The sequence below is a fragment of the Muntiacus reevesi genome, chromosome 6, assembly GCF_963930625.1.
Source record: "Muntiacus reevesi chromosome 6, mMunRee1.1, whole genome shotgun sequence".
In the NCBI taxonomy this organism is placed as follows: domain Eukaryota; kingdom Metazoa; phylum Chordata; class Mammalia; order Artiodactyla; family Cervidae; genus Muntiacus; species Muntiacus reevesi.
This window is the reverse complement of record NC_089254.1, coordinates 4083181-4108761: the sequence shown is the minus strand read 5'-3', so window position 1 is coordinate 4108761 and position 25581 is coordinate 4083181.

The following is a 25581-nucleotide window of genomic DNA, read 5'->3' as shown; positions in this document are numbered from 1 at the left end:
CCTCCCTGTCCATCACCAACTCCTGGAGTTCACCCAAACTCATGTCCATTGAGTCGGTGATACCATCCAACCATTTCATCCTCTGTCATCCCCTTCTCCTCCTGCCTTCAATCTTTCCCAGCATCACGGTCTTTTCAAATGAGTCAGCTCTTTGAATCAGGTGGCCAAAGGACTGGAGTTTCAGCTTCAGCATCAGTCGTTCCAATGAACACCCAGGACTGATCTCCTTTAGGATGGACTGGTTGGACCTCCTTGCAGTCCAAGGGACTCTCAAGTCTCCTCCAACACCACAGTTCAAAAGCATCAATTCTTTAGCGCTCAGCTTTCTTTATAGTCCAACTCTCACATCCATACATGACTACTGGAAAAATCACAACCTTGACTAGATGGACCTTTGTTGGCAAAGTAATGTCTCTGCTTTTTAGTATGCTATCTAGGTTGGTCATAACTTTTCTTCCAAGGAACAAACGTCTTTTCATTTCATGGCTGCAATCACCATCTGCAGTGATTTTGGAGCCCAAAAAACTGTTTCTACTGTTTCTCCATCTATTGCCATGAAGTGACGGGACCAGATGCCATGATGTTAGTTTTCTGAATGTTGAGCTTTAAGCCAACTTTTTCACTCTCCTGTTTCATTTTCATCAAGAGGCTCTTTAGTTCTTCTTCACTCTCTGCCATCAGGGTGCTGTCATCTGCATATTTGAGGTTATTGATATTTCTCCTGGCAATCTTGATTGCAGCTTGTGGTTCATCCAGTCCAGCATTTCTCATGATGTACTCTGCATATAAGTTAAATAATCAGGGTGACAATATACAGCCTTGATGTACTCCTTTTCCTATTTGGAACCAGTCTGTTGTTCCATGTCCAGTTCTAACTGTTGCTTCCTGACCTGCACACAGGTTTCTCAACAGGCAGGTCAGGTGGTCTGGTATTCCCAACTCTTTCAGAATTTTCCACAGTTTATTGTGATCCACACAGTCGAAGGCTTTGGTATAGTCAATAAAGCAGAAATAGATGTTTTTCTGGAACTCTCTTGCTTTTTCGATGATCCAGCCGATGTTGGCAATTTGATCTGGTTTGTCTGCCTTTTCGAAAACCAGCTTGAACATCTGGAAGTTCATGGTTCATGTATTGTTGAAGCCTGGCTTGGAGAGTTTTGAGCATTACTTGGCTAGCATGTGAGATGAGTGCATATGCAGAGATATGGGGGCTGCTAACTGCCTGAGCAGTCCTGCAGGCCCTGGCTCCAGGCAAAGCACACAATTTAATTCTCAAAAGAAAGGTGTGATGTGGGCACCAGCCTGACCTCACCTTACACACAGGGAAACTAATGCACAGAGGAATTGATATATCTATGGAGCTGGTATGGAACCATGCCTGGATGCCAGAGTCTGTGCCCTTAAACCCTGCACTCCCCCTGTCTCTGCACCCCATGGCTCCCCAGCATCCCAGGAGAGTGAGAGGAAGTCCCCAGTGTCCCAGGGGAGCACTTGGGTGGAGGGGCAGCCCCTGAGCTGGGGCCTTACTACCCTGACTCTGCGACTCTGCACACCTGTCCTTCCCCTCTCCAGGCTTTTAGCGTCACTTGGTCAAACTACCTGCCTGAAGCCCTTGGGGCTGTAACCACTACCATTGACCCAAAACTGCTTACAGTTCACACGGCCGACGGGCAGCCCCGGGTCCCCATTCCATTCCATGCCTTGCCGAAGAGTTTTTATTCCCAGGGTCCCATGGGGATGGGAAAGACGGCCCTTAATTAGTTCTCCATTCATTTCCATCCACTTGAACTATTTTCTTGGGTGCCTTCTGTTGTCAGAGAGAGATGCTAGGAGTGGGCATACAGATGTCAGTGAGATGGTTTAACTCACATGGGGAAGGGAAAAAGAACGGTGGACCAATGGTTTCAAAGACCTCCCCTGGGCCTCTGGACTCACTTACTGATCTTCAGTTCCTCACGTATCAAATGAGTGTGAATATAGACTTATCTTAAGGATTAGCTCTTTTCATATAATTGAAGTCTCTCAGGGAGGGATAATTTAGGAGTTCGGGATTAACATACACACTATTATATATGAAATAGATAACCAACAAGGACCTACTGTATAGCATGGAGAACTATATTCAATATCTTGTATGGAAAAGAATCTGGAAAAGATTTTACATATATATCTAACTGAATCACTTTGCAGTACAACTTTAACACAACGTTATAAATCAACAATATTTCAATACAAAGAAAGAAAGTAGAGTCTCTAGCATGATACTGGTGTGTAACAATTTTCTAAAGTGACAAACAGCTGGCACCTTATGAACCACAGAAATAATAAACGAGGGTGAAATCACTGTGACAGAGTAACCAGCAAGAAATACTGGAGACACAAAATCAGAGTTTCTTCCCTACACAGAACTTGCTCTTTGAATGCAATTTGGTCCTGCCAGCTTGTCCTGGGCTGTGGGATTACATCTTTATACTCCACTGTTATTGCCAGCATCATTCTGCCCCCGGCTCCATCCTGACGAAGTAGCAGTGGGCTTCGTGAGAATGATGATCACATAGAAAAGACAAGTGTGGCTTACACACAACCTCTGAGAAGGAAAGAGCAAAGAGAAATGACAGAAGGAGCCCATCTGGGCAGAGAAGTCTCAGAGTACACAGACCAGGAAAGCTTTGCTCTGATTTTCTCTCTGATTCTCATGGAGCGCAGTGCCCCTAAGGAGATTTTTGTCAAGTTTTACCTATCTCAGGCTTCTGGACTGGATCTCAGTTAGGGTGACGGGGTTGGGTTGCAAGAGCTGGTGTAAGAAAGTACCACCCACTGGGTGTCTTAAGCAATGAAACGTATCCTCTTGCAGCTTGAAGACCAGAAGTTCAAGATCAAAGCAGGAGCAGGGTGGGTTCCTTCTCTGCCTACAAGAGAAGGATCTGGTCCAGGCCCCTCCTCTTGCTTCTAGTCATCCCTCGGCTCGAGGCAATTTCATCCCAATCATCACCCAGAGGTCTTCCTGTGCATGACTGTCTCCCAAGTTTCCCTTGCCATAAGGATGCCTGTTACATTGAGTTAGGGGCCATGATGACCTCATCTTAGCTACTTATATCTGCACAAACCCATCTTCAGGTGAGTTCACAGTCTTGGAGACTGGGAGATGAGGCTTCATTCATGTGAATTTACAGGGACACAACTCACCCCTAACTGTGACCCATGTATCCCATTTGGCCTGAGACTGTCCTGGTTTTGCACTGCAGGTCTTGCCTCCTGGGCAGCTCCTCAGGGTGTAGGAAGAGTTGAGTGGGCTGAAGGCAGGGAGTCCTCATGACCCAGTGCGATTCCTTGGGGAATCGGGGGAACAAGAAGCTGTGTGCACTTGAACAATCTATTGGGCAGTGTTGTCTGATGATATCCTTAAGGCCCCTGAGGTGAGCTGGGGTTGGGAGTATAAGAGTATCCTCAGGAGTCTGGCCCTTTCCTGTGTGTTAACATTCAGACTCTGTGTTGTGGACACATACTAACACTCATGCTTGTTGATTCTAGCCTAGAAGTATCTTGGTAGAAAGCTGACTTCTTATGCAGCCATGGTCTCTTCTGATTTTGCCCCAGAGAAGTTTGCAGAGAAATTAATTACACATACTCATACCATGTACAGGGTTCACCCGACCAGCTCTTAATATATGCTTCCTCCAAGCCCACAGCAATTCAGGACGAGGAAACCCATGGTTCCTATTTTTTTAACTTTTTATTTTGTATTGGAGTATAGCCTATTAACAATGTTGTGATAATTTCAAGTGGACAGCACTGGGACTCAGTCTTATTTATACATGTATCCATTCTCCCCCAAACTGCCCTTCCATCCAGACTGCCACATAATATTGAGCAGAGTTCCCTATGCTATACAGTAGGAACTTGTTGGTTATTATGTGTTTTAAATGTAGCAGTGTGTACATATCCAGCCCAATCTCCCCAGCTATCCCTTCCCCACCTTCTTACCCTCCCTGCTGACAGCCCTAAGTTTGTTCTCTAGGTCTGCAAGTCTGTTTCTATCTTGCAAATAAGTTACTTTGTGTGATGTGTCTTTAGATTCTGCATGTAAGGGATGTCACATGATGTTTCTGCTTCTCTGTCTTACTTCACTCAATATGACATTCTCTATGTCTGTCCATGTTGCTGCAAATGGCATTATTTCATGCTTTTTGATGGCTGAGTAATATTCCATTGCATGTATGTACCACATCTTTTTATCCATTCCTTTGTTGATGGGTGTTTAGGTTGCTTCCATGTCTTGGTTATAGTAAACACTTCTGCAGAGAACATTGGGGTGCATGTGCCCCTTCCTCGGTCCCCATTTTTAAAGACGAAATCATGGCACAGAGCACTGTGTCTTGCTCAGTGTTCTGACTCAGTGCTCTCTGCTGTTGTGTTAGGTTGCTAGGGCTGCTGGAACAACACACGACCAGCTGGGTGACTTCAGACCAGAGGTCTATTCTCACAGTTGCAGAGGCTGGAAGCCCGAGATCAAGGTGTCAGTGGGGTCTGTTCCTTCTGAGGCCTCTGTGAAGCTGGGCCTCTCTCCCAGTTTCTAGTGGTCTGCTGGCAGTCTGCGGCATCCTTTGGCTTGTAGAAGCTTCATCCTGATCTCCGTCTTCCTCATCACGTGGTGAGCTCCCTGTGTTTGTGACTGTGTCCAGTTTCTTCCCTCTTCTAAGGACACCAGTCATATTGTTCAGGGGCCCACCCTATCCCAGGATGACCTCATCTTAACTAATTCCATCTGCAGCTACCAATCCTATATCTAAATAAGTTGACATTCTTAGGTACTAGGGGTTAGGACCTTATCATATGAAAATTTGAGGATCCCAATTCACCCATAACAACTGTTTCCACTGGGGTTAAATTGCTTTAAGATTTAATTATATTAAGATTTCCACCAGATTCTCACAGATGGATGGCAAGCCCTCCCACAATGTGCCGATCTAAACCAAACTCTGAGATGCCCAAGAATTGATTGGGGTGTTCTTAAAATGTAGATCCTGACACAGTGATTCTGGGGTGGGACTGAGAGTCTGTATTTCTTTAAAATTTTTTTTATTTTATTGAAATACTGTTGATTTATAATGTGCTAATCTCTGCTCTACAACAAAGTGATTTGGATAAATTATGGCTTCAGCAATATGTGAACCTTGAACTTCTAGAACAAGCTGAAATCAAGGTCACCAGGAGAAATATCATTAACTTCAGATATGCATATGACACCACCCTTATGGCAGAAAGTGAAGAAGAACTAAAGAGTCTCTTGATGAAAGTGAAAGAAGAGAGTGAAAAAGTTGGCTTAAAGCTCAACATTCAGAAAACTAACATCATGGCATCCGGTCCCATTACTTCATGGCAAATAGATGGGGAAACAGTGGAAACAGTGGCAGACTTTATTTTTCTCGGCTCCAAAGTCACTGCAGATGGTGATTGCAGCCGTGAAATTAAAAGACATTTATTCCTTGGAAGGCAAGTTATGACCAACCTAGACAGCATATTAAAAAGCAGAGACATTACTTTGCCAACAAAGGTCCATCTAGTCAAGGCTATGGTTTTCCCAGTAGTCATGTATGGATGTGAGAGCTGGACTATAAAGAAAGCTGAGTGTCAAAGAATTGATGCTTTTGAACTGTGGTGTTGGAGAAGACTCTTGAGAATCCCTTGGACAGCAAAGGGACCCAACCAGTCCATCCTAAAGGAGATCAGTCCTGGGTGTTCATTGGAAGGACTGATGCTGAAGCTGAAACTCCAATACTTCGGCCACCTCATGTGAAGAGCTGACTCATTTGAAAAGACCCTGATGCTGGGAGGGATTGGGGGCAGGAGGAGAAGGGGATGACAGAGGATGAGATTGGCTGGATGGCATCACCGACTTGATGGACATGAGTTTGGGTGGACTCCTGGAGTTGGTGATGGACAGGGAGGCCTGGAGTGCTGCGGTTCATGGGGTTGCAAAGAGTTGGACACGACTGAGCGACTGAACTGAATTGAACTGATACTTAGACATATATGGGCTTTCCTGGTGGCTCAGATGGTAAAGAATCTGCTGCAATGCCAGAGACCAAGGTTTAATCCCTGGGTAGGAAAGATCCCCCAGAGAAGCGAATGGCTACAACTCCAACATTCATGCCTGGAGAATTCCTTGCACAGAGGAACCTGGTGGACTACAGTCCATGGGGTCACAGAGGGTCAGACACCACTGAGTGACTAACACACACACACACACACACACACACACACACACACACACACACATATACTTCTTTCTATATTCTTTTCATTATGATTTATTATAGGATATGGAATATAGTTCTTTGTGTTATATAGTAGGACCTTGTTGTATATCCATTCTAAATATACTGGTTTGCATCTGCTAATTCGAAATTCCTACTCCTTCCCTCCTCCACCCTCTTCCCTGTTACAACCACAAGTTTGTTTTCTGTGTCTTAATTTATATCATATTTTAGATTCCACACATAAGTGATATCATATGATACTTCTCTTTCTCTTTCTCACTTTCTTCACCTAGTATGAGAATCTCTAGGTCTATCCACATTGCTGAAAATGGCACTGTTTCATTCTCTTTTATTGCTGAGTAGTATTTCATTGTAGTCTTCCACTTCTTCCTTATCTACTCATCTGTCAATGAACATTTCAGTTGTTTCCGTGTCCTGGCTATTGTAAATAGTGTTGTTATGAAAGTTGGGGTCATGTGTCTTTTTGAAGTGGGATTTCTGGACCAAATGGTAGCTCTATTTTTAGTTTTTAGGGACCCTTCATCCTGTCCTCAATAATGGCTGTACCCATTTGCATTCCTGCAAGCAGTGTAGGTGAGAGCTCCTTCGTCCACACCCTCTCCGGTATTTGTTCTTTGTGTGAGGTGGTACATCATTGTATTTTGATTTGCAATTTTTTTAAATAAATAGCAATCATGAGCATCTTTCCAGGTGTCAGTTTGCCATCTGTATGTCTTCTTTGGAGAAATGTCTATTTAGGTCTTCTGTCCATTTTTTAAATTGGATTGCTTATTTTTTGTTATTAAGCTGTATGAGCTGTTCATATATTTTGGAAATGAAGCCCTTGCTGACTGACTGCATCATTTACAAATATTTTCCCCCATTCTTTAGGTTGTCTTTTCTCTTTGTGTGAGAGTCTGCTTTGTTAACAAGCTCTAGGGCAATGCCCATGTTGCTGGTCCAGGGACTTACTGTGAGTAGCTAAGGTCTATAGTCTCTGAAGAACACCGATAGAAAGAGGAGAAAGATTTGCAAAAGATGCTCAGATCAAAGGGCACTGTCATAACTGAATCCACGACACAAGCTAAATGCCAGCATGGATGCATGCAACCCTTAACGCTCAGGTAACAGAGAGAAACACAAGCTGGTCTGTGTGCAGCCAAAGCAGGTACACAGCTGCAGGTGCATATGCTAATGATCATCAGGAAGCCGGTTTCCTGACCTGATCTCTCTGTCCATCTTTCACAGCATCATTAGTCAGACAGATTGCGTTGGGCTTGCTTCCTCTAATTAGCACAGCCTGATGAGCTGTAGATGGAATTTAGGAGCTTGAGAGCACTTTGACTTGATGGAATCCAACCTCCTCACTTCCCGGCAAGTAGTGTTCCGGGGAACATTCTCTGAGGCCACCTACGGCTCTGATGCTCAGTAACTGGCGCTGCCCCAGGGGACGGAGGTGCAAGACCTCATCCTGTCCTAATGGGATGACTCTCACTTTGGTCTTGAGCGGATGGAAAAGGAGACTGAAGATTAATAAGGGGAATCCCGGCTGGTGAGCAGGGCTGAGGGGAAGAGTGACCAGGGTTCTGGCAACGGGCTCCAGGTGGGTTCTGTCCTCCCTCTCTCCTTGGTCTTCTCTGGTTGGTGTACGTGCCGGTCCCGTGGGGGAAAGGCCCTTATGTTAAAGTGGGAACATCATGATACAAGGAGGAGCAGAAAGTTAGGGTGGGGGCCAGGCACAGCAGTTATTAACTACTGGCATAAAGGGTGAGAAAATCCTCTCCATCAGGAAAACACCTGGCTGCACATTTGAGCCAAGAGTGCTCCCTGTCTTCCCAGAGAGGAAGGGATGCTTTTGCCTAGGAGAAGAGGCCAGATAAAGGCTCAAGGTCTCTTCACCTCCCGCTGGTGCAGTTGGGGTTTAGACTTCAATGGTGGTGTTTTTCCGATGCTTTCTTTCCTGAGATAAAATACAGGGGAAGCCACAGGGCACAGGCTCCAGGGGAGTGGTGGGTTCTTCGTTTGGAGGCACCCTGAGAGGTGGGTGGAATTACTTAGAGGATGAGGCCCCACCTCTGACACTCACTTCCATCACCATCTTCTCCACTTAAGTTCAAGACATGTGTCAGTGACTTTAATCCCAGTTTGGCAACTACAGGTTAACAGGTATCACATGATGAAAATGATAGAACACGAAACTTGGAACCAGACAGTACAGAACCCTAAACACCTAGTGTCATCCTCTCCCTGCACATCCTGGGACAGATCCCTTACTTCTCCAAGGCTTTTTGACCATTTGTAAACAAGGACTGCCATTATATCCTTCTCAGGCTTTGTGAGAGAATGAAAGACAGTAAATTAAGTGAACAGCATAGAGAAGCATGTTTAGTTGCTGTGTGATGACCATTGAGCATTCCAGGGCAATTTAGCAAAAGTCTTAATTATGGGCTCTTAAAAATCTGGCTACTTTTAGGTGCAGCTGCTGTTCTAGAAGATATCTGCCCTGAATGGCACTGAGGCTTTCTTGACTGACTAATCAGAACGGGATGACATGAGTGGGTCGGTGGTACCTACACCTTCAAAGATGCTGAGTCCAGCGTTCTGTGTATTTCACCCCGTTATCATTTGTTTGAGGCTTGCCTTGTAGCTCAGTTGATAAAGAAACCTCCTGCAATGCAGGAGTTCACCTGCAATGCAGGAGACCCGGGCTCGATTCCTGGGTTGGGAAGATTCCGTGGAGAAAGAAATGACAACCCTCTCCAGTATTCTTGTCTGGAAATCCCATGGACGGGAAGCCTGGCAGCCTACAATCCACAGGGTTGCAAGATATGACTTAGTGACTAAACCACCACCATTATTTGTTTAGCATTCTTTCTACAATACAGCAATAAAGTGGTGGTTCTCAACCAGGGCAATTTTGCTCCCTCCCACCAGGAGACACTTAACAATGTCTGAAGACATTTGTGAAGTCAGGCATAGTGCTTCCGGTGTCGGGTAGGTATGGACCAGATGCTGCTAACTGTCCACAATGGAGAATACAGACCCCATTACTAAGAATTATTGTGTTAGAACTGTGAATGGTGCCATGGTTGAGAAATTCTTCATTAAAGTAAATCAGCCAGATTCAATCAGAATTATCCTAATTATCTTTAATTTGTAGGATTATATTAATAAGTCATATGGAGTTTTTCCTATAAGCCTTATCAATTTTAAAGTATACAGCAGTAAAAATTGTCACTCTGTGTTAATTTGAGCTACATGCAAAATGACAACTGCAAGTGTATTATGTCTCATGCCCTTCAAAAGTAAGAAAATAACGAAAAATGCCTCTATTGTAGGTTGAATAGGGCTGCAGACAATCACACACTGAAGAATGTGGTTTTTGCATCTGTTTATGTTGGAGGCAAACGGAACTAGAACCTTGACATTTTCAGACCTTCAGGAACAAACTTGCAAATAACACTTAGTCTGTATTCTTCTCATCTGCTGTGATGATTGGATGGGGACCTATATCGAGTACAAACAAAACCACTGTGAGACAGGAATGTTGGGCTAGCCACTAGGTTTGCTCACTGTTTCCCAGACACTGAGATTAAATCTATGCTTTAACATTATTTTCTCATTGCAAATACTGTGGGTGATTAGGGTTACATCCAGATAGAATTTATAACACCAGAAACTACTGTATTGGAACAATCCTTTTAGCAAAAATAATGCAGAATCTAATGGGAAATATTCTTCTCAATAAATAGCCAATCAAAATCACTTTCTGAGCACCAAATATTATAATATATTGTACTAATTTGGAAGAAATAAAATAAAATGATATAAGCATAACTTAGCAATGTAACCTCAAGATACTTGCAATCTAATCATAGGATAAAGATCAACTTGACTTACTTCTTTATACATCTGATCAGCATTTTTTTTTTTTTTTTTAACTTTCTCACCTCTTGCCTCATTTTGTGGATCACACAGCAGCCTGGATATTCACTGTCCTTTTCCTATCATGCTTCCACCCAGTGGGGCAAATGGATGTTGTACGTGGAATTAAATTGTGTGAATGGGGATGTACATTGTTGCTGTTGGTCAGTCGCTCAGTCCTGCCTGACTCTTTGCGACCCTGTGGACTGCAGCACACCAGGCTTCCTTGTCCTTCACTGTCTCCTGGAGTTGTCTCAAACTCCGGAGTTGTCTCATGTCCATTGAGTCAGTGATGCTATTTAACCTTTTCATCCTCTGCTGCCCTCTTCTCCTTGTGACTTCAATCTTCTGCAGCACCAGGGTCTTTTCCAATGAATGAATCGGCTCTTCGCATCAGGTGGCCAAAGTATTGGAACTTCAGTGTCAGTCCTTCCCATGAATATTCAGGGTTGACTTCCTTTAGGATTCACTGGTTTGACCTCCTTGCAGTCCAAGGAACTCTCAAGAGCCATAAGGCCTGTGGGCAGTATCAGTAGTCATTACTTGGTCCTTCCAAACAAGAAGCAGAGGGAGTCCAGTATTGAATGGAGACAGCCAGGCATTCTCACGGGTCAAGGACAATAGGACATTATCAAGGAAATATGTGTCCTTGATGGCACTTGTTTGTAAAGCAGATGTAAAAATGAACAAGCAGGGAGGAATGATTATTTTGTTCTGAATCTATGTGCATATTTCCTACAGGAGAAGCTAGATTAGTTGGTGGGAGTCCAGTAAGCAAAGATGCAATTTGTCACTCTGAGATTCATGCCCGCCTTTCTCCAGCGTGATGCCAGCTTGTCTGGTGCCACTGGGGCTCATCTGGCCAGATCCGGTGAGCGTGGCTTCCTGCAGTGGAGAGCACAACATCTCTGGAGAAAAGCTTCTTTTCATCTGTGTATTATCTTAATTCCATGATGTGTAAGGACACAGGGACTCTACCTTTCCCTGGTAATACTAGCTGTTCATACAGAGGTTAGGCGATAAGCTAAATTTATTTTCTAAATTTGGGGGCATGTCTTATTTTGCCCAAGATACAATCAGAATTTCAAAAGAGTGGCTTTGTTCAAGGCCCAGATGAAAGCAGCAGTTTGCCAGAATTTGAATTTTCCTTCACAGCAGCCAGCAGCAAGCATGCGCCATGGCCTTTTGTGAATGCAAAGTATCTTTAAAATAGAACTGGAATATTTTCCAGGCAGCATTAAAGACAAAAAAAAAAAAAAAAAATGAAGCTAAAAGTGACCTGAACATCAAGTGACTGATTCTTCCCATTCATCATGTCCCATGATGGCATTTGCCACCATTCATATTCCCCAAAAATAATGACCCAGTTGGAGAATTGGAAACAAGCTGAATCTAAGCACCATCTCTGAGAGCTCCTACCAATGGATTTAAAAGAATGATGTCTTCATGTTTTTCAGGGGCTGAGAGAGAAGAAGGCAGAGAAAAGACAGACCTGAGGCTTCCTCCCTGCCTGCAGGTAAACAGTGGGGCCAAATGGGTCAATCCAGGAGCCACTGATTCATTCTTCATTCGGATCCTTATCGAGAACTCAGTGAATGGCCTGCTAACTCTGAAACCACTCGATTGCATTCTCAGGCCCATTGCTAAAAACTTAAGTAGCTTTAATTAGTTTTTACTTATAAACACAAATAACATAATATTGACTTTCTTGGATTTAAGTTTCAGTTATTGAAAACAGTACGGCATTCAGGCACTTTCATTACTGCCTCTGAGAGTCTGGTGAAGCGCCGTGGGATGGCTTTTTAAAGATATCCTATAAAAGTTCCCTGGGCTGTCAGACCAGGCACCACTCAAAGCCCTGCTAGCCTGGTCATTGTGAGCCTAACAGTTTTAATCTACTTCGACTCAGGCCTCAGGGCGGGGGAAGAAAATCGAGATTTCTATTCTCTCTTACTCTTTGACCTTGAACAACACCGTGTCTCTTGTCTCAAAGTCTCTGATTCCTATGGATTCCTGTGGCTATTTTGCAGGCTGATGGAAGGCGGAGAGCTGTCAAGGTGTCAGCTACATCAGTCCTGTGAGGGGCATTCCGGATACCCAGCCCTCCTTATCAATCTGTGCTCCAGCAGGCCCTTCAGCTGGCTGCCAGCACGTCCTTGGTACCAAACATCTGGTTAGGATGTTAGAAGAAAGCTTTCTAATTCCAAATTGGAGTGGGCTCCTGAGATTTCAGCCCCTATCTTTCAAAGCTGATGAATAGCCATCCGAAGGCATTTTGGCACTTTATACTGCCCATCTACCAAGTACACCTGCCTTGCTGGTTTTTTTCTCCATAAGATACTTAAGTAAACTCCAGAGGCATGCCCATGGTCCATCAATATCTCCTGATGGAGGATTCTTTTCCAAATATCTTGGGCATTCCTCCTGGAAATAAATAAATGATCAATTTGCAAGAATAATTTCAGCATAAAAATCTGTCTTCAAGCAATAAGTCTGCCTCTGCCATCCCAGCAGTCCAGGAATTTCGGCTAAGTTGCAAAGGGAGGCAGTGTGTGGAATTGCTTCGATAAACTAGTCTGGGCTTTCCCACATCAGTCTCTTTCAAAGTTGCATACACATTGCCTCTCTGAAGATGGAGCCAGAGATATTTCACAAAGACAGCAGAGCTTATGAGGAACCAGGGGGAGATTATTCCTATGGTTCCTCTAAAAGAACCAGTAAGTCAGGTTTTTCTTGCATTCTCGAGCTGGACATGTATAACTTAATAGTTGTCCATAACTGTCATTCAGATCAACTAATTGAAAGAGATGAAGTACATCTTAAGGATACAAATAAATTTACTTTCTCTCTTATTTTCTTTTAAACTAGCATCCTTTTGGGCTGCATTCAACTACAAAGTTGCAACTCATTGTTTAAAATTTTTCTATTAATGGCATCACCATATTCTTTATTTCCCAAGTTACCATCTAGCATTTTATTGGGAATGAAAGAATGCAGTCTGTTTTTACTGGAAGCGTCTCTCTCTTTCCTTCCCTCTCCCACCCTTCTTCACTTTCCTATGTTTTTTTCTCAGACTGCCTCCCCCAATTCTTTTATTCTTTATCTCTTGATATGGGGCATATTGCCATCTTTGGTCATAATCAGAGATTATAGCAGAAAGCAATAAAAATATTTATATTTTAATTTATAAATTGAATCTTCTCCCAGAAGACTCTCCTTTGCCCAGCCAGTCTTTCAGACAGAAAGGAACTTACAGCCTATCTGATTTTTCTAGTTTTCTTGTATTGCTTTTTGTATGAAATTGATCAAATTTCTGGCACTTTTGTAGTATATTTCTTCAGTGTTTTTGCTATCAACTGAATATTAGAATTGTTTAGTTCATTGCATAGAGGAAAATCAATAGACCCTTTGTCTGTGAAAGAATTAAATTGCCGTGCAGTAAAATCAGATTATCCCATTTTTACCTTTTTTAGAAATATCATCTATTAAAACTTTTGCTAATGTCAAAAAGGTTGGCTTATATTGGAAATGGAAATAGTTATGAAATTTTGAGAATTCTTTAAAGAAATGTAGCACATATGTTTATATGCACACATATATGTATTACATAACATACTATTTGACATATGTATTAAAACTACACATGTATACTGTTTATCTCCATGACTGAGAAAAGTTAGCTCCTTCATACTCGAACCCTCCAAGTAGGCACACACCCTCTCCTTGTGTTTGGCCTCTGGGCCCTGAGCTGGCTGTGGAACCTGAAGGCAGATCTGGGAACATCAGAGCTTTTGCACATGCAGCAGAGCTTCCCTGTGTCTGTCTGCCCATCTGGGCCAGATCAGATAGCAGAGGCCTGCAGGTGGTTTGAAACTTGTCCTGCAGGCTCTCAGGACAGAAAGACAACTCCTGAGGAGGGGAGCAGCGGCCCTTCTCCCTGCTCTAACAGAGGGCTTGCTGGGAATCCAGGATGCACAGCTCACCCCGGCTCAGCCTCACTCTGCAAGAGCCTGTGGCAGCGCTCTGTCCTGGTCCTGAGAGCTTACTTGTTGGGGTCGTGCCGGCCTGGAAGCCCCTACTCTGCTTTTTTGATATGCCCAAGTGCGTGGTCCTGAGGAAAAAAACAAAACAAGGAACATTTGATATGGTATAAAAGGATGACCAGAGACCTCCAAAATATTTCACAAGAGTGGTAGAAAAATAAACCACATGACAGAGGCATTAAGGATACTAAGAAACGGCAGGATAGGTGAGGGAGTCAAAGTGAAGTGGCAAACCTGGAGCTGAGATGCTTCTTCAAATGGCTCAAGTCCGTTTACAGAGGTTAAGTTCTGTGCATGTGTGTGTGTGTGTGTGTGTGTGTGTGTGTGTGTGTGTGTGTGCATGCATGTGTGTGGGTGTGTAAAGGAGACATTGGAGGGAGTAACTGATACCTACTTTGTGGATTGGAGAGGAGAAGATCCGGAGGACTGCCGTGTCTTTGAAATGACTGGCCCCTGGACCAGGTTGGTGGGTCTGTCCTTTTTTGGGTTTCGGGGGATGTGTGTTCAAATGGAAAATGTATGCCTTTGGGATCAAATCTGAGTTCAAAATACAGCTCTGTGGTTTACTAGCTGGGTGACATGGTCAGGTGGCATGGCTTCCCTGGCTTCCAGCTTCCCCATGGTGGGTGCGGCGATGACACCTACTGGGTGAAAGAAGTCAAGTCCTTCCCACCTGGGAGCACAGCTCTTTCTAGGCTTCCCTGCCCCTGCAGAAGCCACAGCCACACCTGACGCTAAGCATGTGAAAAGTGGCTCATGTCACATATTGAAATGGTGCTTCGAATATGCTGAATTAAACAGAATATATGATTAAAACCAGTTCCTCCTTTTTCTTTTTCTTTAATGTGGCTAATAGGAATTGAAAATTACATGTGTGACTCCCACTGTATGTTTATTAAACACAGCTGTTCTAGGTAGTCTTTTTTGAAAGGGGCTGATAACCTGGCAAACTGTGAGGATGAGAATGATGGTCAGAACTTCCAACAAAGTATGAAACAGGCTGAGAAAATGTTCTGGAGCAAGCAAATGCATGAAGGGGCTGGGCAGAGGAGAGGGCTAGATGTTGGTTGCAATGATGGGGAAGATGCTAAGAAATAACTGCGTGGACTCCTGCTGTGGGGAGAGCAGTTGGTTTTTCTCTCTCACTGAATCAGACTGACAGACAGCATCGATCATGTCTGGTGGAATCAGAAGCGCACATGGAGTACTCTGAGTTTGCTGAATCTAGTTTACCTGGAAAATGGGCGAGTTAGCAATAGACCCACTGAAGAGGTACCGGGAGTGGAGGCAGCACAGTGGACAGCTTCCCTCACCTGGACACTCCCTGGGCTCTGCATCCAAAATTATAGCATCGCGTTTCCATGGAAGCTCTCTCCCCCCAGCGCTAAGCCTACCAGTGGGTGCATTGCCTCTCGAACCTCTGTCAGCAATTGGGAGGGGTCACATGCCATTTTCTCCTTAAACTGCATAGTGAGGCTTTTTTTTTAGGAGCTCTAAACAGCAGTGGAGAAATTAGATTACAGGAAAATGTAGTGTAAAGATATAATTATGGCTAAATTTAAAAAGCCCAACTGGAAGGCCAGAAGGAGAGTGAAATTGAGAAGAGAGAAAAAGATGCCCTTCAGACCTAATGTAGTTAGGCTTATAAGCTTCATTCAAATTTACCTCTAACAATTTTCAACATTTTATTGCCATTTTTTTCCCCCCTCTCATGGCTTGAGGTCAGCATCACTCTCAAGTGCAGATGGCTGGCTGGGGTTACTTGCTTTCATTGTTGGCCGTGGTGAAATCCACCAAGATAATTCCTCTGGAGTCTTCCACCACCCCTACCCTCTTAGCTCTCAGCTGGATTTACCCCATGGTTCAAGTCCTTAATTGCATATCCATCTTTACCTCCCCAGGATCTTTGATGCAGAAACCTTTATATATGCAATTGTTGGCTTCAGTTTTGGTTTCAAGCTTGTGTCTGTGTTAACACCCTGTAGTCTAAAAGCAGCACCACAGATAGAATTGAGAAATAAATTTAAATACAGCTCCAAAGTCTCAGAAGTAATCAAAGAGCACAATAAGAGAGAAAGTGTTGGGTGCCAAGACAGCAGATAGGAAGCAGCAGGGATGGAGGTGCACTAGCTCTTTCTGGGAGAATGCAAATGTCCACTGTAACTAGATGGCTCCAGTTTGCTTTCTCTCTGCTTTTCCACAGGCTCTTGGGGAACCATCTGGGTTATGCATGGACACTCAGGGCTGGCATTGCCAGCTTCTCTTTGTGGAAAAGAAACTCAAATGGTAAATTAGGATTGGAGCTTCAGCCACCACACTGACAGCAGGGACCAGCCATCATCCGTGACTACTGACAGGTACGGGCAGTGAAGGTGTGAGCCTCAGAAGCCAAGGACACCAGGTGGAAGTCATGCTGGGTCTGCTGACTGGCTGTGTCATCCTGGGCAGCTTCTCAGTTTCTCTAAATAGGATGCCTTCAACATAAAAGGGAGTTCGTCATACCCCGACTCCTGGATGTTTTTGAACAGGGAATGAGAACGTTTTTGTGAAGCACACAGCCCCCACTCGAAAGACAAAGCTCTTGGTGCTCTTCCTTAACTCTCTGACTGATCTGTCATTGCTCACATTCCAGAGTTAGCCAGATGGAGTTAGGGATCGGTGTGCTCCGCTTATCGGCAGTGAGACAGAGAGAGAGAGAGAGAGTATAAAAACAACTTTCTTCAGTGAAGAATGAATCTATATTGGTAAAGCCACTATGTAGAAGAGGATGGAGGGTTCTTAAAATTTTTTTTATAGAATTACCATATGATCCAACAATCCCAGTCCTGGGTGTTTATCTGGAAAAGAAGAAAAATCTAATTTGAAAAAGATACATGCATCCTAATATTCATAATAACACTGTTTGCAACAGCTAAAACATAGAAGCGACCTAAGTGTCTATGGTAGACAAATGCATAAAGAAGATGTGACACATATACACAATGGACTACCACTCAACCATAAAAGGAATGAAAGAATGCCATTTGCAGCAAAATGGATGGACCTACCGAATATCATACTAAGTGTGAAGTAAGTCAGAGGAAGACCAACGTCATATGTTATCACTTAGATGTGGACTCTTTCAGAATGATACAAAGGAACTTATTTACAGAACAGAAATAGACTTATAGACATAGGAAACAAACTTATGGTTACCAGACAGGAAAGGAGGGATAAATTAGAAGTTTGGAATTAACAGATATACAGTACTATATATAAAATAGATACAAACAAGGACCTACTGTATAGCACAGGGAACTATAGTCAGTATCTTGTAATAATGTTTAATGGAAAGGAATCTGAAAATCTGCCAGAGGGCTTCCCAGGTGGCACCTGGGAAAGTGGTAAAGAATCCACCTGGCAATGTGGGAGATGCAAGAGACTTGGGTTCAGCCTCCGGGTTGAGAAGATTCCCTGGAGGAGGAAATGGCAACCCACTCCAGTATTCTTGCCTGTTCCACAGATGAGGAACTTGGTGGGTCCACGGGATCGCAAAGAGATGACCATGACTGAGAGAGCACGTGAGTGTACCCACACCACACCTCAATTGTAAAATGGTGCAGAGTATCTCGGGGGAAATGGGGCAGGGTGGGCCCTGTGACCCTTTGCTGCAGTCCTGCAATGCTTGTACCTCTCCTCTAGCAACAAAATACAAAGAAACCATACGGTGCTAAAATTAACTGTGTGCATGGACAGTGGCCCAAATTCTGGACAAAAGATACAAAAAGATCAAAAAACCTCTACTACCACTCCTGAAGAGCCAGGAGCAAACATAGGGTGTTGGGAGCAAAAGAAGGGTATGTGTGGCCCTGCCCACAATGCCATGATGGGGGCAGGCAAACCACCTAAGCCCGCTCTCTGGCCCTAACCTGGACACACCCCTACCCTCACCCATTTAAGGAGTAAGCTCGGTCCTCCAGGGAGTGAGCAAGCAAAGGAACCTGATGTTTGTTTTCACTGCCTCCTTGCTGCAATAAAGCCTTGCCTGGAAAAAACATAACAACTCTTTACCTTCAACTCAGAACACATTTTGGAAACCAAGAGAACTAAATGGGTGAAATCAGGTTTGGTATAATCTCATAAGGTAGGCATAAAAGTGGTCTTGAACCCTATAGCCTTTATGGAGGCCTGCTCCCAACACTCCATGTTGCAGCATCCCCCCACACCCCAATACTTCGGGCCTTGAATGTAGGGGTGGAATGGAAAACGTGGTGGGAGCCAACCAAATCTCCCGGTTCGTGCCATTGAATGTCATTGTGGGTGACAACAATGGTACCTGAGTGAGGTTTCCTGCCACTTAGAGGCTGTTGGATTTTTGGTAAGAAGCTTCTAATTATGTCTTAATTTTGTCATCTCAAAATGAGATAACCATCTCACAGGGTCATTGTGAGAATTTAGTGACTTAATTCAGGCAGGCCATTTAGGGTGATGCCTGTTACACAGTATTCTCCCAATGGATCAGAGCTACAATGACTATTGTCATTGTTTATTATTATTATTATGATTAAATTCCTACTCTCAAGACTCCTGAAAATACCTGGGTTTCTGTTGTTTGGTGATCCTGGTTTTCTACCCTTCTTGGTTTTGTTTGTACTTGATATTCTTCCAAAGATTCCTTTTCTAATTATATTTCCCAGAATCATTTTTCTCCCAGTCACTCTAACCAGATATAAGAGTTTGATCAAGGGAGCAAATCCTAATATTAAAATAGTTTTGTACTAAGCCTCAGATGCTATGCACTGCACTTGACTAATACTTTTGTACTCATTGGAGGAAAATCTTTAAATCTACTTTATTTTAAGAATCTAATGTAAGTCTTCCTGGAATCACTTTGTGATTTTTTTCCCACTTGTTAATACTTTAGTCTCCCATTCCTAGACACTCACATGGAAAGAGAAGAAAGCAGAGTCATTACACATTCTAGGGGAATTCACCATGGGGATCACGTTCCAATCCAGAAAAAAATTGATTCTGGCAAACCCACTTCTAGGACATGGGTTCATTATCTACTTTTTCCTGTTTCTTATTCAAGCTCCTATTTCATAAAATAACTCTCCATCCGCTAAGCCAGAGCTTACTTGAAAATAAGCTGTGGGTTTAGTAAGAATGATTGCGTTGCCTCCCTCAGATAGATTTCAAGTTCTACATGCACTCCATTGTATTTTCACTTGAATTAACTTGGACTTCTTAGCATTGCCATTTTCAGTTATAGAAGGAGAAATGCTGTCAATTAAGACCTTAGAGGCTGTCAAAGCTTTTGAGAATACCAAGTATGAAATTGGTTCTTTTTCTCCCTTTATTTCTATGTTTCATTCTCTTCTCTTATTCTTGGAACTTTGATATTTTGAATTACTTAGATCTAAGTAAATCAGGAATTCCACATTTTATGTAGCTAAAAAGATGTTAGCATTTAAGTCCATTTTTATTGGAAATATAAATATCAGAGGTTTTGCTCAAATGTTCCACTGGGCTTGGAGGCAACAGCAGTGGAAGTTGTCTCCTTGGAGATGGAGCCTCTCCTGTACCTAATCGCTATGCCTGAACGTGACTGGGAGGTGTTGTCCATGTATAAGCTATTATGTTCTTTGGGGCGTATTCCTGACTGTAGAATAGAAACATCACAGTCCAACCATTATACAGATTTATGAACAGAGTATTTTCATGTTGTATTCAGCGACTTAATTATGCAGACTTTCTGTGAGGTGTGACCCACGCTCAGTTGTTATGCTACATCGTCACTGAACACAGCTCTTAAGCACAGAATTTTTTACACTAATAATGTACTTTGAATTTGAAAGTCATGGAATTGCATGTCAGCTGTAGAGATACAACTTGATAAATTACTAAAGGAAGAAGAGGCAAAAACCAGACATCTCTAACACTGTAACAGAAACTCTCAGCATGTGAGCTAAACACATTAAACTTCTTTCTGTGCCTCTTGTCCATATTTTTATGTAAAGGAGGGCTTTTACAATGCAAGAGCCTCGGGAGACAAGGATTCATTAGACCCATGAGTTGGGAAAATCCCCTGAAAGAGGAAATGGCAACCCACTCCAATATCCTTGCCTGGAAAAGAGCATGGACAGAGGAGTCTGGCGGGCTACAGTCCATAGGGTCACAAAGAGCTGGCATGAATGAGTGACCATGCATACACAATCATCATGATCACTCTTTCTGTATTTTCAAGCTTTTTACATTTTCTATTCATATGGCTTTTCTTCTACAGAATAGATTTTACAATCAATTTTCTTTCATTTCTAATGAGTGGATTTCTAAATTTATTTTACCATCCCTTTGATTTTTTTCATTTATGTTTTCTTTTCAGTTTTACACTGTGAGATATAATGCTGAAGTGAGAATTATTGTTTTGTTCAGTTGCTCAGTCCTGTCTGGCTCTTTGAGATCCCATGGGCTGCAGCACACCAAGCTTCCCTGTCCTTCACTGTCTCCCAGAGCTTGCTCAAATTCATACCCATTGAGCCAGTGATGCTATCTAACCATCTCATCCTCTGCCGCCCTCTTCTTTTGCCTTCAGTCTTTCCCAGCATCAGGGTCTCTTCCAGTGGGTCGGCTCTTCACATCAGGTGGCCAAAGTACTGAAGCTTCAGCATCAGTCCTTCCGATGAATATTCATCATTGATTTCCTTTAAGTTTGACTGGTTTGATCTCCCTGCCAGTCCAAGGGATTCTTGAGAGTCTTCTCCAGCACCACAGTTTGAAATCAGTTCTTTGGTGCGCAGCTTTCTTTATGGATATTGTGCCTCTATTCTTCTTAATAGGAGTTGGTTTCGAGAGATGGAATCAATTATTCAAAGGTATGAATAGTTTTATTTTTCTAGATATATCAATAAATCATAGTAAATGAATAAGTAAATAAAGAATAATAAAGCAATTTTAAAGAGAACTTGCTTTCCATCTTATTGATAAAACAGGTGGCTTCTCATATATGACAAAGCATACACAAAGAATGCAAAGTCAATTTGTGAGCAGGTAAATGAATGAAAGGAAGAAAAACTCACATGCCACTTTGTATGTCATGAAATTCACAGAACAGTGAATTAGATCATATTTCTGTCTTTCAATTTATTATCCTAATTATGCCTTTGTACTTGTGTTCACGTGGCTTTCCTCCTAGCTCAGCGTCTGTTCTCACAGGGTCAGGTCTGCTGTTTTCTGCTTGTGTCCTTATCTCTAAATGCTGGGATACCTGGGGTTTGCTGCTTGGACTCTTCTCCTGATAATTCTCTATTTACCTCCCCAGAGATCTCGTAGAACCTCGTGGCTTTGGGAGCCATCTCCAAGTACTATGTACACATGGCATTTCAGGTTTACCTTAGAATCTAGATTCAACAGCAAACTCACATCTCCACTTGGATGAGGGATACATATCTCAAACTGTTCACAACCAAACTTAAGACCCTTTTCCCTAAAGTGTTCCCCTCCCAGGCCTCTTCACCACTTAGAAATCACTGTTTTCTCAGGTTAAGCATCTTGAGGTCATTCTTTAAAAAAAAAAATTTATTGTAGTAGAGTTGACTTACAATGTTGTGCCAATGTCTGCTGGGCAGCAAAGTGACTCCTTTATACCTACATAGACCTTATTTTTAAAATATGCTTTCCCATTATGACCTATCACAGGACACTGAATACAGCTCCCCATGGGCCTTGCTGGTTATCCATTTTGAACGTAACAGTTCGCATCCCTGCGATCATTCTTGCCTCCTCACTGCCCTCCTCCAAAGCAGGACCGCCCGCAGCCTGCCCCCGTGCCCACCTGGTCTCACCTCCTGCTGCTCTCCTGCTGCTCCCGCGTGTGGCCATCCCCTTCTGCCCCACTTCCTGCCAAGCTTGCACACACGTGCCTCTGCCTGAACGCTATCTCCCCTGACCTCCTCAGCGTGTCCTTTCTCAGCATAGGTCTGTGTGTGTGTCTTTGAGAGTATATCTTAGTATCCCATAAACACTGGAAACAAAATCTCTTAAAAATGAGTAAGAATAATATAAGTATTTCAGAAGAAAGCTAAATAGAGAAAATAAAAGTACATCTAAAATCAAATACCAATTAATTCAACTATTCTACTAAGCTTTTATTGTGTATTGATATTTTAAATGCATTTTGTCTTAAATTCTTTTGGCTGTTATTGCTACAGTAGTATACTTTGGATTGCGATCAATATTTCTCCATTAGTCTCACTATTTGTATTATTATAAAATTATACTTGGCAACTTCATAAAGCCCCTCCCACTTTCTTTGCATATTTTCTCATCAATTTGTGTGAGAATGTCTTTAGGAATTATGCGCAGTAGTGAACATTCTGTGGATTATAAGCATTCTTGACAAGACTCCGTGCTGCTGAACTGTTTTCTAGAAGGTCTTTAGCAATCTAACTTTTCCCAGCAGTGCACACTGGTTTCCCTGTTGGCCTTTTCTGAGTTTTCCAGATCTACTTTGTATGTATCAATACATTGCTTTATGCTGTAATTTGTATTTATTTGATTACTATTCAATTTTGCGGATTTCCCAGGTGGTGCAAAGGTGCCAATGCAAGAGATGTGAAATCGATCCCTGGGTCAGGAAGATCCCCTGGGCAAGGGAATGGCAGCCCACTCCAATATTCTTGCCTTGGAGATTCCATAGACAGAGGAGCCTCTTGGGCTCTAATTCATGAGGTTACAAACAGCTGGATGAGATTGAGTGCACACACACATACTCACACCCACATATTCAATTTTGAATGTCTTTTCACATTTTGTAGACTTTTAAGATTACAAAGCCAATTGTGATTATCTTCATAGTTTTTGCTAAAAATTAGAGTAACTGTTTTATTATTTGCAAGATTTTATTGCTTATTCATGAGATTAATTCCTTTAATTTGGGCATATCTTCTCCCAATTTGACTTTAAGGAAATTTGTTGAATGGGAACAAAGTTTCAAGTAATCTAGACAAGTAAATCTGCTGTGTTAACTACAGTGTTCGTGGTTAACAATACATTGTTGTGCACGTCAAAATGTGTTTAGAAGGCACATTTCATGTCAAGTGTTCTTGTCACAAAACAGATACAAAGGGACACCGGGGAAATCTGGGAGGTGTTGTGTGCCTCTCCCCTTGATGGTAGTTATGACATCATGGGCAATTGCATGTGTTCAAACTCATCGATTGCACACATTAAAAAAGGGTGCGTGTGTGCTAAGTTGCTTCAGTTGTGTCCGCCTCTGTGTGACCCTATGGAATGCAGCATGCCTTGGACTCTCCAGGCAAGAATACTAGAGTGGGTTACCCACGCCCTCCTCCAAGGCATCTTCCAGACCCGGATCAAACCTGTGTCTCTTAGGTCTACCTGCACTGGCAGACAGCTTCTTTATCACTAGCACCGCCTTTGTTGTTCAGTCGCTTAGTCATGTCCTACTCTTCGCGACCATGGACTGCAGCACGCCAGGCCTCCCTGTCCATTACCAACTCCCAGAGTTTACTCAAACTCATGTCCATTGAGTTGGTGATGCCATCCAACCATTTCTTCACATCAGATGGCCAAAGTATTGGAGTTTCAGCTTCAGCATCAGTCCTTCCAATGAACACCCAGGACTGATCTCCTCTAGGATGGACTGGCTGGATCTCCTTACAGTCCAAGGGACTCTCAAGAGTCTTCTCCAGCACCACAGTTCAAAACCATCAATTCTTCGACACTCAGCTTTCTTTATGGTTCAACTCTCACATCCATACCTGACCACTGGAAAAACCATAGCTTTGGCTAGTCGGACGTTTGCTGGCAAAGTAATATCTCTGCTTTTTAATATGCTGTCTAGGTTGGTCATAACTTTTCTTCCAAGGAGCAAGCGTCTTTTAATTTCATGGCTGCAGTCACCATTTGCAGTGATTTTGGAGCCCCCAAAATAAAGTCTCTCACTGTTTCCACTGTTTTCCCATCTATTTGCCACGAAGTGATGGACCAGAAGCCATGATCTTAGTTTTTTTAATGTTAAGTTTTAAGCCAGTTTTTTCACTCTTCTCTTTCTCTTTCATCAAGAGGCTCTTTAGTTCTTCTTCTGCCATAAGGGTGGTGTCATCTGCTTATCTGAGGTTATTGATATTTCACTTGGTAATTTTGATTCCAGCTTGTGCTTCATCCAGCCCAGCATTTCTCATGATATAAGAAATATCTCTGCATATAAGTTAAATAAGCAGGGTGACTATATACAGCCTTGATGTACTCCTTTCTCTATTTGGCACCAGTCTGTTGTTCCCTGTCTGGTTTTAACTGTTGCTTCTTTACCTGCATACAGGTTTCTCAGGAGACAGGTCAGGTGGCCTGGTATTCCTGTCTGTTTAAGAATTTTCCACAGTTTGTTGTGATCCACACAGTAAAAGGCTTTGGTGTAGTCAATTATGCAGAAGTAGATGTTTTTTCTGGAATTATCTTGCTTTTTCTATGATCCGGTGGATGTTGGCAATTTGATCTCTGATTCCTCTGCCTTTTCTAAATCCAGCCTGAACATCTGGAATTTCTCATTTTACATACTGCTGAAACCTGACTTGGAGAATTTTGAGTACTACTTCTCTAGCATGTGAGATGAGTGCAATTGTGAGGCAGTTTGAACATTCTTTGGCATTGCCTTTCTTTGGGATTGAAATGAAAGCTGACCTTTTCCAGTACTGTGACCCTACAAAGGATAGTACTTTGTCTACCAAATACTCCTCAATAAAGCTGCTGAAATCTAAGAGAATTAATTAAACTTTATAATGAAATTCACCATGGTCTTTGATATGGTGTATAGGTTTGAAATTTTCCTTAATGTCTTCCTCCCTTCTCATTCAGAAAAATATTCTCCTAAAATATTTCCTATTAACTTTGAAAATTTACGTTTACCTTGAAGTCTTTAATATAGCCAGAATCCACTTGTATATATGACTTTACTTAGGTAAACGTCTTTATTTCTTTTCACTTAATGAACCAGTTTTCTTAAACCACCCACACTCTGTTTAAATTCTGGTGTCATCTTTATCAAGTGTCAAACTTTCACATTCAAATCAATCCACCTTTGATTGCTCTACCTGATTCATTGTCCTGCGGACTGTTCCTGAGGGCTAGTAAATACGTGTATTTTACCCAGATTTCAGGTGTGTCTTAACATTTGGCAGGGCAAGTCCTTCCACTTTGCTCTTCTTTTGCCAAGTTGACTTAGTCTCCAATAACATAATGTCATATTTGATTTCAGTCCTTTTCCTTGAACATATTTCATATGTAAAATTAGCAATAAATTTGCACATATTTTAACCAAATTTAGGTCACGCTGTACATTATTTTGAGTCTAGTCC